We start from the raw sequence: 20,384 nt of genomic DNA on the forward strand, positions 1-20,384 counted from the left end.
ACACAGTTGGCGGGGACAGGCTCTCGCGAGAATATACGAGAAACACCGAGTCATACAATTGTACGTCGCAGGTTACGGAGAGCGCCAAGTGAGTCAGTCGGCCCTCAGACACGACGAGGCGGAGGTCTCCGTGTTGGGTCAGGAGCGTGGACTTCCCTCTGTACGAGTCAATTACGTTCATTGATATCAGGTGTGCATTACTCGAACGTTCGCAGTGGTTAATTACAATAGGCATACAGCAATGGCATCCCGATTTTTCGGTTAACAGTAGCAGCTGCCCACAGTCCTATCAGAAGCGACTGTTTGTATGTTTACAGCCCGGTAGCCACACCGACAGCGAGAGACGTCATCAGAATTAGCAGTCTCACTGGGCGGGTACGGAACTTTCAGAATGTTTACCGGCGAGGTCAGCTCACCGCCGAGATAGCCTCAGCTGGGCTGCCTTAGCGAAGCGGATCTGACGAGTGAAGCTGCGCGGGCTGACCGTCTGTTCCTTCACAGAGACAGTACGCTTTCTTCTTTCCTTTTGCTTCATTTTGCAGTCTAGCTCACTGCAGGTTTTATCACGCATTTGCTCAAAAAGACGTGAGCCTCGTGAGGGAATGAGCAGGCAGAATATCTTTTGTGTGTCCAGAGATTCTGCCGTAACCTTTCTGGCGGGTGAGAACAGATCAGCGCTTTTTAGTGCAAAGCCACTCTCTGCCACTCGGTGCCTTCATTGCTGCTTTATCTGCGGCGAGGAACCGTATGTCAACCGCACTTGCATATCGGTCGACAATTTCAGTTCGATTATTTCAAAAATGATCTCGACATTTGATGGGTACTTAGCCATTACATTTGTACATTTGTTTTCTCCCTGCTCCGTAAGCGCTGAACGTTCCCACACAAGTACAAAGAGACAGAAGTGCAACTACGGCCTCGGAAGTTTACAGAACACCGAATGGCAGCGCCTCTGCTGCTTACCTAACGAGATACCCTGGGTAAACTCGGCTACAGCTAAGAGGAAAATACAGCTCAGAGGCGGATCCCAGAGATTAAAGCGAGAGGAGAGTGGTATGCCGATTACATCATTGGGAATTCCAGCTTTTCTGGCTGCAGTTATTTGACTGTGACGCAGTACTTGGCAGGTAGACTGAGATGAGACAGACTAAGTGTGCGGCGCTCCAGGAGATGAGAGTACAGAATGTCCGGGGTCGTCATTCACGGCCCAGCCTGGACTGGAGATCTGAAGTCACCAGGAAAGGCTCCCACCGGCTGCCGCTCCAGTCTGGAGCGCCCTGCCGCCTGCAGCCCAGCTGCCTCTCGGCCAGCCTGGAGTCCCCTCTCCAGCCCCGCACTGCCAGCTCTGACACCAACGTGAGACCATATGTCTTATTCCCAATCTCGCCAATCAAACCAGTTAACGATAAGTGTGATTTCGACTTAAATATTACTGTCTGCGCCTAGCCAGGTACATCGCACGTTCCTGTGGTAGCGGTGCTAACTCTGTCAAGCTGGGGCAGAACAGCATGACTGACACGTGACATTAAATTATTTTGTTGAAAGGATGTCGAAACTATCGCAAGCGAGCTGCCTCAAGGACTCAGAAATGCAACAGCTGAGAACAGTGTAACCAATTACGTATTGTATACCGAGTGGCTCCCCGTGAGATGGGCGAGAGTGCAACGTGGCATTCTCCGCTCTGCTCAGGGCCTCGATGCACGGATCTTCCACACCGATGCTGCAGTCAGAACTTGGGCTCATACGGAATGACGGCACAGTGTCCAGTGTTGTACTGTCGGCGCAGCTCTTCCCGCTCCTTCGTCAAGGGCAGCCGCAGCAGTGGCCGCCGTGCTGACAGTCAGCTGACTTGGTGACGTTTTGCTTGTAGAAGTGTGCAGCACACCTCACGCCGTGTCCATTATCGTTGGCTGCAGTTCTCTTAGTGTTTCACTTTCAGTAGCTGCTAGTAGTGATGAGCATATGAGTAGGCCGTGGAAGCTCGTGAGTCAGAGTGCAGACCTCGAGGTGACTGAAGAACGTTTTGCAGATTGGCCACCGGGGTTGACAACGTGCGACAGCCCGTGTAAGTAGGTTGTTTATGTTTTCTCTATGTAAGTAGGCTGTTTATGTTTTCTCTATGTAAGTAGGCTGTTTATGTTTTCTTATTGGCAACGTTACGTAGCGCTCAATATGAAAATCACTGGCTGTGCTGTGTGCAGTCTGTGGCTGCTTTGCATTGTTGTAATACTCGCCATTGTAGTGTTAGGCAGCTGGCTGTGAACAGCGCGTAGCGTTGCGCAGTTGGAGGTGAGCTGCCAGCAGTGGTGGATGTGAGGAGAGAGATGGCGGAGTTTTCAAATTTTTCATGAACTGCTATATTTATATGTGATGATATTAAGGTAAATACATTGTTTGTTCTCTATTAATATCTTTCATTTGCTAACTATCCCTATCAGTAGTTAGTGCCTTTAGTAGTTTGAATCTTTTATTTAGCTGGCAGTAGTGGCGCTCGCTGTATTGCAGTAGCTTGAGCAGCGAAGATTTTTGTGAGGTAAGTGATTTGTGAAAGGTATAGTTTAATGTTAGTCAGGGCCATTCTTTTGCAGGGAATTTTGAAAGTCAGATTGCGTTGCGCTAACAAAATATTGTGTGTCAGGTTAAGCACAGTCCTATATAAATTGTTCAAAGGGGACGTTTCATATGTCGACCCTTAGCCGAGGATACCTCACTGGAATCTTCTGATTTTTTCTTGTAGTTTGTGTATTTAGTGTAGCTTTTGTTTATTGCTAGCGCGTAATTGTAGAGAGAATCTCCTTTGTAGTTGTAGTTTTTCATTGTTGTAGAGTAAAACAGTTGTGGCATGCATGTAGATTTGCACCAAGTATTTCGCAGCTGCAATTAACTAGACATTATTTCCATTGCTACGTTATTTTATTTTGCTCTTCAAATTGTGTTTTTCTGTGTTGTCGTGTGAAATACTGTGACAATAATGGCGTGTGAAAAACGTAATACTAGGCTCCAAAGTAAACTGAGAAATGACAGTGAAAATGAAAGCAGTATGTTAGCGCCACCGAGTAATGAATTAACTGATGTTCAAAGTAGTAATTTGGTAATTGTGCATAGGGAAATGGAGCGGGCGGCAAACAATGGCGTGGACAGTGAAACAATTAGTGAAGAGGGAAGCATTATCGATCGATCGGTCGGCAATAGCTCGCCTCAGGAAGCCGAAATGACACGACACGATTTCGCAAATACTGTAGATTCAGGTTTTGGATCCTCACCGTTTTCTCAAATAAGTCAAGACACATTTTCTGCTTGTCAAAATGTGAATGTTTCCGGTGCAAATTCACAGCCGAAAAGCACTGAGGAACATATTTCAGACACCAATGCATTGTTATTACAATTAATACAACAAATGGGACAAACACAGCAAAAGCTTCAAAAGTTAGACACAATGGAACAAAATCAGAGACAAACACAGCAAAAGCTTCAAAAGTTAGACACAGTGGAACAAAATCTTAAAAAGTTAGACACAGTGGAACAAAATCTTAAAAAGTTAGACACAATGGAAAAAAATCTTCGGAAGTTAGACACCACACTTGAACAAACACGTGAAGATTTAACTACTGAGTTACATAACATTGAATCGAAATGTCAAAAAGTGTGTAATGACGTAAAAACACAAATTTGTGAGCATTTTCAGCCTATTTTTTCGCGGCATGAAAATGCATTACAGAATCACGAAGCAGCCATAAAAGAACTGCAAACCATTGTTCATGAAAATCATGAGACCTTGTGGGCTAAAATTGACTCAGTTGCATCTACCGATTCGGTTACACAACTTGCAAAAACTCAGGAAAACTTAAGGGACACAGTAGATACTCTGAAAATTGGTTCAGAAAGACACATGGAGGAAATTAGTTCATTATCAGAGAAAGTAGCCGAACTTTCGGATCAGGTCACTAACTTATCTACGAAGGTAGATGATAATCTGAATGACACAAAACCGGTAGTCTTTAATGACACAGAAGAGTGCGAACAAATTAAGAAACTGAAACAAAATCTGAATCAAATTAATACGCAACACCAAAGAGAAATCCGGGAAGTACAAGAACAGCTGACACAGGTAATACAAGAATTACGTATTTCAGAGGACACTCGCGCTCCAACACGGGAAGAGGAACTTAGAAATACGCAAAAGCCACAAAATAATAACACAGGGCATTTCGGTAATTATGAAAGAAATTGGCAAGGTACACCGAATTTTGAGATGGAACGGCCGACACGACCTAACAATGACCGATATGCGACTCGACGACATGATGATTTTGACTATAAGCTGTTCATTACTACACGTAAATTCAAAACATTTAAGAATTCTGGCAACGACATTCATCCACAAGCGTGGCTCCATCAATTCTCTCATTGTTTTCCTCCCAACTGGTCATTGGAGCACAGATTAGAATTTATGTGTGGCTACTTGGAGAATGAACCAGCTGTAAGAATGCGATCGGTAATTCACGATTGCCACAGTGAAGGAGAGTTTTACCATGCCTTCCTCTCAGCATATTGGTCTCAAGCCACACAAGACCGCGTAAAACATAACATCATAATGATGAAACATTTCGAACAATCTGAATTTTCCAGTCTTGTCAAATATTTTGAAGACATGTTGCACAAGAATCAGTACCTGTCAAACCCATACAGCCCCTCAGAACTCATCCGCATTTGCTTAATCAAACTGCCCGAACATTTGAGACATATTATTTTAGCAGGACGTTGCAAAGACGACATTGAAGCTTTTCAGGGACTGTTACAAGAACTAGAAATTGACACTGATAATCGCGGAACGCGAAAACAAGGACACAACAATTACATGTCACATCCGTCACAATTCCGTGACGACAGAAACAATAACCGGACACGGCTGGTCTATTCTTACAACGCAAATCGTGACCAAAATAGACACCACCCGTACGACAACCGTTGGCAGAGTAATAATAGTTACAGAGAAAGATCGCATTTCCGTAGTAATGACTATCACAGAGACAATCAGAGAAACAGACAATATGGGAACCAAAACAATTATTATCAAGGGAGGCAGAATAACTTTAGACGCAACGGACCAGCGCGCAGTTACGATTCAGGGAGAAATTCTCCACCATGTGACCGACAAGAAAGAAACTACACGAACTACCGACATGACGACAGACGATGTGATCGTAACGACAGACCTGAATTGCATCAGAACTGGCGGGATTCAAACAGAGCAGGGCACTTTCGACAACGTGAATTTGTAGAAGTTAGGTCTCCTAATCCCAATAACGACGCGCGCCAACAAAGAAACAGACAATGACTCACACCGCAGGCAGCCGCTTGCGCCGGCTGGCTCAGAGAAAAATAACATTGACGCTAACCTTGAGCAAGATTCCAGTATTCTTTACGGACGAATACCGCATGATAATTGCATTCAAGTTGAAATTCTGCGTACTAGGAAGAGTAAAGGTTTACACCACATTTCTCATGTAAAACCATTTATTGACAGATAATCTGCCTTTTAACTTTGTCTTTGCCATAAAACGTTTCACTTCACGTTACTAGTATGCTTTAGAAACTGTTACCATGCAACAATGTTTGAAGTTAAATATCCAATCAAGAACCAAGAGAACTTATTTAAACAGAAATGACGAATGCATTGTTATAGTGAACAGACGTCACAGTGTTATTGTGTGTGTACATTCTTGCTTGTTTGTTGCACGATTACGTAACGACTATAAGGCTCACATACTTAGAACATTTACCAGTACTGCTAATGAGATTTTAATGCAACATTTTGGTTACCTGAAAATACATTCTGTATTTAAAGTGCTTTCTGAGAGATACCAGATGACACAGAGGTTAGTTTATGTGACAGCTACACGATTTTTATCACGACGCTACTAATGAGTGACAATTTACAATGTTGCTTTTGCGGTGTATCTGTTTTATATCTGCACAGTTTTCTGAATTCTTCTGGAAAGAAAAACATGTTTTAGTAGTAACTTTTGTGGTATAGCAACAATGAGACAGCTTTTTCGTGGCACAACAATACGTTACTGTACAGTACTTTGTTCATCACGCCAATAAGCATAATAACTACGACATCTATACGCAAAGCATTTCACTTTTGTTTATCATGAGGTAAGTACATTGGCTTCTGCAGAACTTAGCTTTCGGAGGAAAATAACTACGACACTTTCACAGAGATTATCTTACAACAAGATGCACATTTAGGGCTACAGGACACGCATTTGAGTGATTAATTTTGTACTTTAAAAATTTATTTTTTAAGATATTTGAAGTACAATGATACGAAGTTTTTCCATGATACATTTCATTCCATTGCTGTAATCTGTAACACCTGAGGGTATAATTACATTAATCCTCAGGGGGGTACACGTCTGCTTTGTGTACCATGTGTGTGGCAACCACAAGGAACCCTAGCTAATGTGGTATTTGCTTATACAACTTTACACATCGGTACCATATTTCTCTAACACACAAATTACACAGCTATCTGATCATTTAACTGAGAGATAAACATTTTTTTATTACATCAGTGACAGATGTTTACGCAATTACACAGTTGGATAACTTCACACTTATGAAATTGTATTTTGTCTGTACTTTGTAAACTGTTCATATGTTTTTGGAACCATTGTGATACTATGAGAGCTTTGAATGATGTATTTGGTATGGATTCATGATTTTTAAAGTACGTTGAGGCAGATGACACTTTTGACATGAGCAGAGAATTTTTTTAATTATTGGAGGAAGCTACGACGATTTTGAGATTTGACCGAGGTGTTATGATGTTATTTTTACGACGACGATGTGTATTATGCTGCTGAGGTATGTTTACGATTAATAGGCTGAGGCTATATGAGTTATTTGATTATGCTTCATATTTATAATGACGAAATATTGACGAGTGTCGATGGATACGTATATGTGTAATGAGGTAAGGAGTAATGAATAGTGGGTAGGGACTCTTGACTTGTGAAAAAGGATGTTGGAAACCAAGAATCGTACTTTAAGAGTTATGACATGTGTGAATTATGTGTGAATGTATCACAATGCCACTGAACATTTTTTGGACACTTATATTTATAGGATTTTGTTTCTACAGATTTGCAACGCTAATTCTTGACCTGTGAAATATTTTTATGTGAGGCTGTCACTGTAGCGGTAAATATTTCCGTAAGAAAGTTAAGTGACCACCTGCACGTAATGCGTCGCGGGCACCCAGCTGTGTCAGACGCCTGGAGAAAAAGCCATTATTGCAAGCCCTTTTCAGCGGAACAGGTAGAAAAAAAAAGGGGACGTGGGACGTGTCAAACACCTGGAGAACAAGCCATTAGGGTGTGCCTTTCATCGCTAATGCGACACCCTCGTTACTTGAAAACATATGATTACTCGCACTTTGTGCTAATTACTGAAATGCATATGAACTGATGGGAAATATTCGTACATCTGCACACCTGATTACGACAAGCGTCTTTCTACGAGAGTTGAGAGAATTTCTACTAACTTATGAAATGTCACATGACTATTGAATGATATTTTTATGCTTTGGTTTGCGTAATTGCTTATTTCATTTGATACCTGTTTTTCAGCTGTGTTGCAGCATTGCTTTTATAAAATGAAATGCATTTGCTAATGTGAACACTTTCTGTCAACAGATTTATTAAATAATTATTTTCTGATCCACATTCTTCGAAAAAGGAGCTCTTGGAATGGAGAGAACAATAAGAAGGGACTAATACCAGTAACTGCATTCATAATTTTCTTTTCAAGTACTTGGTAATTTCTTTTGTAGAATAAATTGTGATGCATCACTCTAATGTTAAGATGTGACATAGGTATTAGACATGGCCATTTTAGTGTAATATTTTTTTCTGCTTGCGCTATGTCATGTTTAGGTATAAGTTGCTGCTGTTTGCCAGGCATAGTGTTATTGAATTTGACTTTTGCTCATTTATGCTGCTAGCTTTGCCAATTTGCATTTTTTTTGCATTGCTGTTTGTGTTGATTTGTTATGTGATGCTGCATTGCCTCGTCCCTTGGTATATATATCTGAGCTCAGTAGATTTAAGTTAGCTTAAGATGGGGTAGGCTATATGAGAGAACGAGATGTGATGAATTGGAAGAAATGCATTGAGAAGCTATAAGAAAATGGTTTGGCCAAAAAAAAGGTATTTTGAAAGAGGATATGAGCAAAAAAGTAGGGTTTAGGGACAACAGGTTTACGTAGGATTTTCTTGGAAATAAATGTTGAGGTAAGAAATGTGTGAACATATAAATACAGAAAGCATGCTTAGATAGAATTTTTTTGGTGGAAACAAAGGATGAAATAAGAGGAAAGATATATGAAGTTTTGGGTTGGACTGCAGTACCAAATGTTACACTGAAAACGAACCCTGTCCTTTCCTATCGGTGTTATCCCACTATGTGTTTGTGTACCCTTGAGTATTTGTTTTCTTCCTGTCTCTGTGTACTGTTTCATAGAATTTTTTTCTCTTCTAATACTAAGCTATATTCACTATGAGGAGGAATACTGTTATCCTCAAATATAAGTTGCATTAATAATATGTTATTTTCTTTGTAAAGTTGTTTACAATTCTGTTCTGTTTCAATGTTCATGTGTGAAATTAATGTTTGGAAAACTATTCTCATTATTTTATGTATGTACTTATGTCACTATTTTTGTAACACTCATGTATATGTTTATTTCTATTCTTTTGTAAAGCCTGTACTACAAATGTTATCTGTATTATTATGTTTTTAATTATGTATTTTGTACCTTTGTAATTGTATTCTTATGTTATAAAATTGTAATTGTCACCAGTTCATGACATTATTAACTTGTTAGTTACATTTCACTGCACACGTTTCTGTTGGTCATAGTACATGGACAATATGTGAGAAGCAGGAACTGATAGTGTTTGCACGTGTGTTAATAATTCAGCAAGGGACTGGATAACAGCATTGCTGGTTCTAAGGACAATTCCAAAAACTTTGTGAGCGCACAAGTGGTGGTTATGGACTTGCTACATTATTCGCAAGACTCTTCAATGGTGATTGTGCACCTGCACAGTCACAACAGATGGCTGCTGGCTATCTCTACAAGGACTACAGTGGGTCTACATCTTTGATGATCCATCAATATCCTTATTTCTACAAGGACTGCAGTGGGTCTGCACCTCTGATGGCCCACCAAACCCGTAATCTCTACCAGGACTACAGTGGGTCTGCTCTGTGATGACCTACCTACAATATTCTTCAAAACGTCGAATGAACTCTGCTGTGGGTTTGCTCTGTTGTGGCCCATTATCTGTCAACATGTCAAGAGTCAGCACTGTCTTTCCGTTGGAAGGACAACACTACTTCTTCAAGACTGCATGGAAATCCACTACTTCTGTGTGCATTTTCTTCTACTGCTCAGACTTTGAGAAAAACACTACTATTTTACCGTGATGAATGATCAGGACTGTCTTTATGGACGGTGAGAAATTTTTAGCTTTTGACCAACATTGTATCAATAAGTGTGTGCATTTGATTTCTTTGTTATTGTAATTATGAAAAAAAATTTTTTCAAATCTGTATTGGCCACTGCCCAACCCCATTTGTAAAAATTTTTTGTGGGGAGCATGGGGGCTATGTAAGTAGGTTGTTTATGTTTTCTCTATGTAAGTAGGCTGTTTATGTTTTCTCTATGTAAGTAGGCTGTTTATGTTTTCTTATTGGCAACGTTACGTAGCGCTCAATATGAAAATCACTGGCTGTGCTGTGTGCAGTCTGTGGCTGCTTTGCATTGTTGTAATACTCGCCATTGTAGTGTTAGGCAGCTGGCTGTGAACAGCGCGTAGCGTTGCGCAGTTGGAGGTGAGCTGCCAGCAGTGGTGGATGTGAGGAGAGAGATGGCGGAGTTTTCAAATTTTTCATGAACTGCTATATTTATATGTGATGATATTAAGGTAAATACATTGTTTGTTCTCTATTAATATCTTTCATTTGCTAACTATCCCTATCAGTAGTTAGTGCCTTTAGTAGTTTGAATCTTTTATTTAGCTGGCAGTAGTGGCGCTCGCTGTATTGCAGTAGCTTGAGCAGCGAAGATTTTTGTGAGGTAAGTGATTTGTGAAAGGTATAGTTTAATGTTAGTCAGGGCCATTCTTTTGCAGGGAATTTTGAAAGTCAGATTGCGTTGCGCTAACAAAATATTGTGTGTCAGGTTAAGCACAGTCCTATATAAATTGTTCAAAGGGGACGTTTCACCCGGAGCAGCCCCCCGCGGTCTCAGCTGCGCGGCGCCTGGCAGACCGCCTCAGGGACTCCGGACTGTGGCCGCCGCCAGCAGCTGGAGCGGCGGAGGGAGGGGGGTGCGCCGGCGCCCTGGCGCAGCTCCGCCGCCTCACGTTGGCCCAATCCTTGCAACTCGTTGAGGAGCTCGACTGCCAAATCGTTGACGACTGTATCGACTCCTGCTCTGTACCGAGGTATGTAGACCACTCGACGCCATTACTACTAACCGTACAACTAATTCTTTCCATAAATTTATTCTCAATGCTGTCACCTACTTTTCCTATTTTACGATACTAACTATCTGTCAATAAGGGCACGTTAGTGAGACCCAAAGAGGAAGCGCGGTAATACCTTATGCCGCCGCCTGTTCTGTTGACACTTTCCACCGAGCAGTCAATGGAATGTGCCTCGTGGCATACGTCTCTCTCCGCTCTCTGTCTCCGCATGTCGCTACAGCAGACAGTAAATGATCTGATGATGACAGTCAAAGACGGAAAGCGGTGACTAACAATAAAACCTTTTCATCGAGACTGCTTGCCTTACTAAAATTGAATTTATATTCCTATTTCCGAACCGTATTATCAAAAATCAATAAAAGTACAGCGTCGTTTGAGATGACAACAGCTGTAGCTCGGTATCGTTGTTAGTTGTAAATTAGTTCAAAAGTGAACCATAAACACTGCAAGTGGCTAAATTAATTACTTTTCGAAAGAAGCAATTATAGAGTCAACACCCTGCACCACCAGATTACAGTAATACTCCACAACATTTGCTGTACATACGTAATTAAAATCTCTAACATGGCAGCAGTCAGCAACAGTAAAATTATGGAAGCCATAGGAATTGAACAGCCAACCAGTGGCACGTCAGATGTTTATTCACACTTTTACCTTGCTTTACTGTTCATTAAGCCATGTGGCTATACCTTAGCATTTATATGGGTCATTTTAGTGTTGACTGAGCTTTATGACCTGTTTTCTCTTTTCACACAATAAGTTTAAACCTAGGTAAGGATTCGAATAAACTTGTCAAGTACAACTAGCTGGTGCATGATTCCCATTCTTTCCGTACGTCATTAAGTTATAGTAAGACAGTCACATTCAAGCCACCTTTTGCTTCAAAGATCATGAAATGGCATCACGGTATTGCCGCCTCTAGCCTCGAAGACTTCGTCAACTCGGCGGGGAAGAGAGTTCCGGAAGTTTCTTCAGATACGCAGCATCTGCCCGAGGCCTCCCACTGCTGCATCAGATCCCGCAGAGCTACCAGTGTGTGGGGATGTCGGCTGCCACGTCTCAGCTGCTGTTCCAGACAGTACCGTACAACGTCTGCGGCTCTGAGACCGGGTTGTCTAGTGGTCGCCTCGAGGTGCTGTAGGGCGCCCGAGTGTTCGTGAAACCGGGAGTGTATGCACGCAGCCCTGGGAACACGACTGTGTGTGTCATCTTCTACATCGCAAGTGTCCAGAGAATAGGGCAACACTTCGTCACCGACAATGTTGAAATAAACGTGCTGCTTCAGGTTCACATTAACCTTGGTGACTGAATCCAAGTCACGGCGACAGCAACACCCCTATGACACCATGCAACCACCAGTGGCTTGAACTGCATCCTCTATAGGCCGTCGGTCCCATCGCCACCTCCATAATTTCAGAAGAGGCGAAATCGCGCGACTCGCGTGACGCACCTCCACCCAGCCACTGTCCGTCTCTGCGTGGTTTGGCCCACTCAAGACGCGCAGCTGTGTGTGTCTGTGTGAACGACGGCCGCCGACTCCAAATGTCTAGTCTGTGCAGCCGCCTTCCGAACGATTGCTAGGCGGCTGGTTCAGATGGAGCTGCTTTGCCAGGCATTGGCAATTTGCGTCTGGTTTGAAAGCGATCGCCAGTCACTTGGAGTGACAGTCGTCAACAGCCCTGTCAGCTAGAATCTTTTTACGCCACTGCCTCACATCACTACGAGTGGTTCACCATTCGTTGCAGATACTTGGACAGTCCACATTGGTAGACCAACAGATCGTGTAAGCCAGCAGTCTGGCTTTAGCTGTCGCCGCGGTCGCACGCTCCTCGAGTTTGCTCCGTGAACGTTCAGTGTTTACGCCAGTGTTTTCGTGTTTCGTGACTGTTTATTGGCTATTGGTCTTCGTTCATGTTATCTTTCTACGTAGTGCTGTTGGGATTTCGGCGTTGTCCGAAATTTCTTCGCTGCAGAACACCATGGCAAACTCCGTGAGAAAAAACACCGTGATTTTCACCTTCGACAAGTACACCCGTCGAGTACAGCCCTCTGCACTGGAAATACACGACTAGATTACCGAGGTATTTGGGCTTCATCCTGAATCTGCTCATACCATGCAGCTAGACCCTGATGAATACTGCATGTTTGTAAAGTTTAACGATTCCGTGAGTGTAGACCACTTTCTGGAAAAATTTGGTTATGAAACGGAATTTATACACCGTGATGGTACTACAAGTACTGTAAAACTCAGGAATTCCGAGTTTGTAATTAGAAATGTTAGGGTTTTGAATATTCCGGTAGAAGTAGACAACTCGAAAATTAAAGATGTCCTTTCAAAGTGTGGGGTTGTCAGGCAAATAGTCAACGAAAGGTGGGCTTCGCATTTCAAGCTGCAGTGCTTTAACGGCATTCGCTCCATGGAGATGGAAGTGAAGGCAAACATTCCCTCCCACATCGTTGTTGACGGGCACAAGGCGCATGTTATTTACTCAGGGCAAACCCCTACATGTCATGTATGTAACGAGTCAGGACTGCCCTCGCCGTGTTTTTGTGCTAACAAATAACCTTACGCAACGCCGGAAATTAACACTCAACGATTTGTTGCCAGCCAGTAATACAACAGAGGCGGCGGCTGTCGTCGATCCTGTTACTACCTCTGAAAATGTTGTACTTAATGTTAATGACTTTCCGCCTTCAAAACCTGCATTAACTGCTGAAATTCCGTCCCGTGACAGCGAGACTCCCACTAAAAAGCGTCCTCTAGAGGACACTGAAAAAAATGTTGATGAGGACTCTTCCTGTGAAACACCCGTTGCCAGGAAGCCGAAGCCAAGTCCTGTTGGAAGTGGTAAAAGGAGATGAAATGCAGGTCGATTTGGCTCCCACTCCCGCACAAGGAATTATACCGCCACGAGCAGATAGTGACGCAGCTGGTAGTGACCTTTCACAGAAATGTGACCCTGAGCCTGAGGTCACAGCTGCAATAACCGTATCGAGTGCACAGCCCATACAGTGCGAACAGTACGAGGAAGTACCAAGTAAACAACCTGCTGGCTCCGAAGCGCAACACCGCGCCGAAGGAGGAAATAAACAAGCATCACCGCCTCGCCAGCAAGACAACGCAACTGACAACACCCCGGAGCCAAATATTGACGACTCGCAAGCCACAGCCGTTGCGCAAGACGGCCACCGTCGGAGGCTGTGACCGAAACCAGGTCTTGTTGTCACGCGTCATCAAGCGAAAACCACACCACAGAAGAAAGACGTCAAGAAAAAGAATATAAAATATGAAGTCATCAGGGCCACCACTGACGAGAAGAAAGAGAAAGACCACAGTGACTTATAGCAATGCATTGTCAGGATTTCAGGATAATTTTCTTTTCAAGCACTTTGTTTAAAAGCAGTAAAATTTTTTCTATGAAGTTAGTGCATGTAATGGGCACACAGCTTGTAAGGATCGTGACTTGTAGAGAAGGTCGTTGCTGCTATAATCATACCGATCCTCATCCCAAATACCTTCTTCTGGTATGTCTGTGATGCAAGTTTATAGCACTACTACTATTAACATTAATAAATACAGTCACCCTTCAAATTGGCATGATCAGAAGAATTCTTGTACTAGTCTGAGACAGATATCGCGTTGCTACAAGAAGTTGCGATGACGGCATTTCGGATCCCAGGCTTTTTTGGAATTGTTAGTGTTTCTACGGAAGCCATATCGGTACAGCCATTCTTATAAGGGAAGGCATTCCGGTGACTGAAATCGAACGACTAGAATCAGGAAGAGCCGTAGGCATAAAAATTTTCGATATGACCGTGCTTAACCTTTACGCCCCATCAGGAAATTCCCATAAATTGGATGGTGCGATGTTTTTTCAAGATGAACTAATTTATTTATTGAGGAAAAATCCGTGTTCTCTTATATTAGGTGGACATATTAACTGTGTTTTAAACCAGAAAGATCAACAACCCAATTTCAACTACTCGCCACAGTTAAAAAAGTTAGTAAGTGATCTACAACTCAAAGATGTATAGGAACTTCAGCCCCGACATCAGTCGACTTCACGTATATAACCAGCCACTCCCGCAGCAGACTAGATAGAATCTACGTGCCGCCAAATTTGCAAAATTTTTTATTAAACGTTGAAACTGTTCCCGTGTATTTTAGCGATCACAGTACACTTTTAACTTGCTTTAATTTAAGTGTACAGCCAACCCGTCGATTCAGAGGGCAATGGAATTTGAGTATGTCTGTTTTAACTGACGAAGAACTGGAACAGAAAATAAGAGTAGCGTGGACTATGTGCCTCCGCACAGCAGACAAGCACCCAACAGTCACTGACTGGTGGACTAGGAGGGCTAAACCAAGGCTGCTGAAAGTTGTCGTGCAGTATAGTGTAGCGAGGCGCAGGGAGTTGAGGAATACAATGGAGTTTTATTATAAAGTTTTAAGAGACTTTTATCAAGAGGCAAATTATGACGTAATTCGTCTGAATGATGTCAAAAAACAAAAGCCAAGTTATTAAGCATTAAACAGCAACAGATGGAGGGACTAAAAATTAAATAGAAAGCCACATCAGTAGCAGCTGGTGAAACTGCTTCTCTGTATCACTTGGTGCGGCATGCTGAAATCAGACGTCAAACTTTTATTGATGAAGTCCAGACGCACACTGGTACAAGATTCACATACCAGAAAGAAATACTGGACCAAGTCCACAGGTACTATGACAACTTATATGCCCCTACCACAGTGGACGATGCAGCTCTCGAGGACTTTCTCACTATTTTAGGTCCACAGTTGTCGGGAACAGAAAACGCTGACATCCTGTCACCTATTACTAAAGATGAAGTGCATGAGGCAGTGCGTAACTCACCTCTCAAAAAATCTCCGGGACTTGCTGGCCTCCCTGTGGATTTTTATGCCCGCTACTGGTCTGTAATTGGGGACAAGATCACTTCCATGGCGAACGTGGTCCTGACCGGAAAAGCGGTCCCTGCAGAGTTTAAGGAAAGTAAAATAGTACTGATTCCTAAGAGTAAAGGCAAAAACAACTTAAACAATTTTCGGCCTCTTTCGCTACTAAATTCTAATTACAAAATAATTTCGCGTATTATCAACAAAAGATTCCCTGCCTTTTCCAACAAAATATTGAGTCATCATTAATCTTGTTCTCCAACCAGAACGATATTCGAAAGTCTATCTGCATACAGAGACGTCATTGCAATTACATCAGTGGCAAGTATAAAATGTGCTTTAATCTTTATAGATTTCAACAAAGCTTTTGACCGCGTTAGTCATAGATACCTCTTTGCGACGTTGTCAAGAATGGCTTTCCACCCTCAGATTGTCAACATGCTAAGAAATATTGCAACAGGTATAAATGCGAAAATAGCAATCAATGGCCAAACATCTAAACCCATACAGATAAGGCGAGGGGTTCCACAGGGCAGTCCCTTATCTATGTTTTTATTTTCCGTACCTTTAGAGCCCTTTCTCCGCAGTGTCCACGCAAGACTAACAGGCATAACATTGAGTGGTGAGAAAACCGTCATACGAGCTTATGCTGATGACGTGGGTGTTGTAATAAGGAATAAGGAGGAGACAGTTACACTGGAAAGAGAAATCCAAAAGTATTGTCTAGCGTCGGGAACGACAACCAATGAGAACAAAAGTAAAATATTGAATCTGCGGGGCCTAGATCACCTCCGACTGTCATGGGCAAAACAAGACAACAAACACAAAACTTTGGCAATAACCTTAATGGCATGTCCGATGAGGATGGCTGCTTTTAACTGGACGGAAGCTAGGAGGAAAGTTCATGGTGCTGTAATGGAGAACATCCATCGAACTGTGGACCAGGTGCGAAAAGTCAGATTCATGAACTCCTGCATTTTGTCTAAAACGTATTTCACTGCACAGGTATTTCCAATCCCCAAACTAGTATCGAAAGGGATCATGTCCACTGTTACCAATTATTTATGGCGAGGAGATATATGTTAGTTATGTCATCAACAAACTTGGGTCGGACAACGAGATAGAATTCCGCGTTTACATGGAGTGTGAATACGCAAAAATCAGCACGTATCGCAACCACAAGAAGCACTACGGCAACATGCTGGAGATCATTTTTGAAAGAATGGGTGTCGGTTAAATATGTGGAACCACGACAACACCTTGGACGAGAACGAACAGAAGAAAATTAAAAGTCAGTTGTGTTATTATTATTTACTATTACCTTGCTTCCGAATCTTCTATGTTACACGAAGAGTTTTCTCAAAACATTTTGTTCAGAATTACTCGTGTTCGACTTCCAAAGTATTTGTGTGATTCAAGAAGAATTGTTAAGTTTTTATAAGTGTTCAGTTTCTACTCAGAGAAGAGGTTCCTTTGTGTTTCTTACATCGGAGAATGGGAATTTTGCGTTAAGATTTCTGCACACTTAGTGCTATGACCCAACTGGGGACGTGAGAAAAGGGGTGGGAGGAGGGGTTTGGGCCTCGACGCACACGCCCTGTGACCTTCTTAAAAAAAAAAAAAAAAAAAAAAAAAAAGTAGTTAGCGCGCGGGAATAGGACACGGAAGCTCATGGGTTCGCGCGTGGGTGGATGCGAAAAATTTTCTTTTCCTCTTCATAAAAAAAGAAAATAAAAAAGAGTTGGTAGAGCACTTGCCCGCAAAAGGAAAAAGTCTTGAGTTCGAGTCTCGGTGCGGCACACAGTTTTAATCTGCCAGGAAGTTTCATATCAGCGCACACTCCGCTGTAGAGAGAAAATTTCATACTATAAAGAATATATTGTTACACTGGGAAACGTATAATTTTAGAATTGTACATTTGCATTCAAAACGCTCTCAGAAAGATGTATGCGTTAATGGCACAAGCTGTTGCTGATGTCCGTGTCTGCCATTTCCAGTTTGGCTGGTATCTCGGTATTGCAGATGACGTCCATGTGTTACTATGGTTTACATGTCTGTTATAACGTTCTGAGCAAAAATAACACATTCCCAAAAATATGCGTATCCCAATGCGATAGTTTACTCTGCAAAAGAATAAAGGAAACCCGCTGGTGATAATGTAATATGGCCGAAATACGTATCGGTAAAAAGAGAAGAAACCGTGTTTGTTCAAGGTTGAATCTTTTCAAATTTTTGTTCTTAAATCAAAGACGAGATAAAAAGTGAGATTTCATGTCGAGAAATCACCTCAAGATGAATACCTACTCACAACATTCCAAGAAGCTGTATGAAGCGAAGAACCTGAGGATACAAGACGGACGCCTGGCTGTCGCTCTCGTAGGGCCGGCAAAGACGAGGTCACACTAATTACAGGGCGCACAGGAGCAAAGTGGCCGGGGAGACGGTCCAGTATGTGCTACTGCAGGAAAAACCCTCTACCACGCACTTCGCAGGGGTTTGTGGAGTATGGAAGTGGAAGTTGATTTAGATATTACCAGCATGTTATTTTTACAGCCTTTGACTGGGAGATGACTGAATATTTACTTTCGCACAGAAAAAAATAAATTTCACGAGCTAGGTGACTGATGCAAAAGCGGTAGTGCATGATATAGAAAAATATACTGTCCCAAATAATATATGATCTCAACCACATGCACTCTTATTTATTCTGTAATTACTGCTTCCATTTCCTTACAGTTTGCATCCTTCAGCTTTACCTTTAATTGCCCACATTAAAAATGGTGTTACAAGCAATTTGAGTGAGTGAGGCGCAGGAGTTTGACCTTTTTTCGACGTACAAGACTTTATTATTTAAACGTTTGCAAATCCCGTTAACGTTAGTAACGTCTTCACACTACGACATTCAGTAAGCAGATAACCGAAGATTTCCGCAGCTCGCCTGGCATTGTCCTAGTTGCATACCAGCGTAATTTGATGTTATTTTCAGATATGTACATACTACTCACACAGCTGATACAATCAGCTGGTCTAATGACATTTCTCAGTATATTGCAGTGTTCTCTGTAATTATCTCTAGTTGATGGCTCTTGATACTGCTGTATTCCTCGGCAATATTATGCTTTTAATATGTGTTATTCTGATGCGTTGTGTTTTACACGCTTGCTGTTTGTCACTTTTAAAAATGGACATATTTTTCCTGGAAAATATGAAACGAACATATGTGATCTTACATCCAACCTGTGGCCACCGGTGACGCCTCAGGAGTTGACTGAGTGACTTCGCCGCAGCTGGGTAGGGGCTCATAATGACGGCCGGCCGCGCCGTGCCACAAGTCACGCGTGCAGCGTGTCTGGCCCACGGGCCCGGCCTGCCTGCCGCTCGGCTCCGCTCGGTCCTTGTCGGAGGTGCCCGGAAGAGCGCCGCGCTTCACCCGGCGTCGCGGTGCGGCGTCTTCCGGCCGGCAGGAGTCTCTCGAGTCCGCCAGACTCGCGCTGTCAGCGCTGTCTACCCTTCGCTGTGTGATCTCGGTACGATGGAGGTTCACTGGGCCAGTGGCTGTTTGCACGAAGGAGGCAGTCGAGCGGTCTACCGTCGCGATTCTTAAAATGAGTGGCAGTGACAGAAGAGAGCGAAGAGGTTTCTCAATTCATATACGATACAGGTAGTGCATACCTACTGTGAAACGACATTAGATGTACATGTACACGGATGCTCTGCAGATCACACCTAAGTGCCTGGCGGAGGGTTCATCGAATGACCTTCACAACGATTCTCGATTATTCCAATATCGAACAGTGCGAGGAAAAAACGAATGCCTATACCTTTCCCTGATAGCTCCCGTTTCCTTTATTTTATCACGACGATCGTTTCTCCCTAAGTATGTCTGCGTTAGCAAAATATTTTCGCATTCGAAGGAGAAAGTTGGTGACTGAAATTTCGTGAGATGATTCTGCCACAATGAAAAACGCCTTTTTGATGTCCACCCCAAATCCTGTATCATGTCAGTAACACTGTTTCCCCTATTTCGGGGTAATACAGAACGTACAGCTCTTCTTTGAACTTTCTCAACGTACTCCGTTAACCCTATCTGGCGAGGATCCCACACTGTGCAGCGGTACTCCAAAAGAGGGCATACAAGCATCTGTTTAGTAGATCTTACATTTTCTAAATATTCTGCTAATGAATCGCAGTCTTTGGGTTGCCTCCCCCTCAACATTATGTGTTCTTTCCAATTTAAGTCGCGTCTGCCCATTCTGATTTAGGTTTTCCGTGATTTCCCTAAATCGCTCCAGGCAAATGCTGGGATGGTTCCTTTGAAAGGGCACGACCGACTTCCTGCCCCATCCTTCCCTAATCCAATGATACTGATGACCTCGCTGTTTGGTCTCTTTCCCCTAAACAACCCAACCCAACCGCAACCCCCAATCTAAGTGGCTCGTAATTATAATTCCTAGGGTTTTAGTTGAATCTGCGGGCTTTAGATTTAGTGATTTATCGTGTAACCGAAGTTTAACAGATTCCTTTTAGCACTCATATGGAGGACTTCATTATCTAGGATCAATTGTCACTTTCCAAAATATACAGATATATTTTTTAAATCGTTTTACATTTTTTGATCTCAGATTGTTCCTCAGATTGTTACGAAATCATTTATATAGATAAGGAACAGCAGAGGGCCTATAACACTACGTTGGGGAACGCCAGAAATCACTTCTGTTTCACTCGATGACTGTCAGTTATAAGGAACTGTGACCTCTCTGACAGGATACCACGAACCCAATTAGCTAACTTAGATGATATTCCATAAGCACCCAATTTCAGTACAAGCCGCTTGTGTGGTACAGTGTCAAAGGCCTTTTCGAAATCCTTGTCGATAGCACTCAACACTTCACGCTTCACAAGAATGA

Source organism: Schistocerca piceifrons, chromosome 11 (genome assembly GCF_021461385.2).
Source record: "Schistocerca piceifrons isolate TAMUIC-IGC-003096 chromosome 11, iqSchPice1.1, whole genome shotgun sequence".
Taxonomy (NCBI): Eukaryota; Metazoa; Arthropoda; class Insecta; order Orthoptera; family Acrididae; genus Schistocerca; species Schistocerca piceifrons.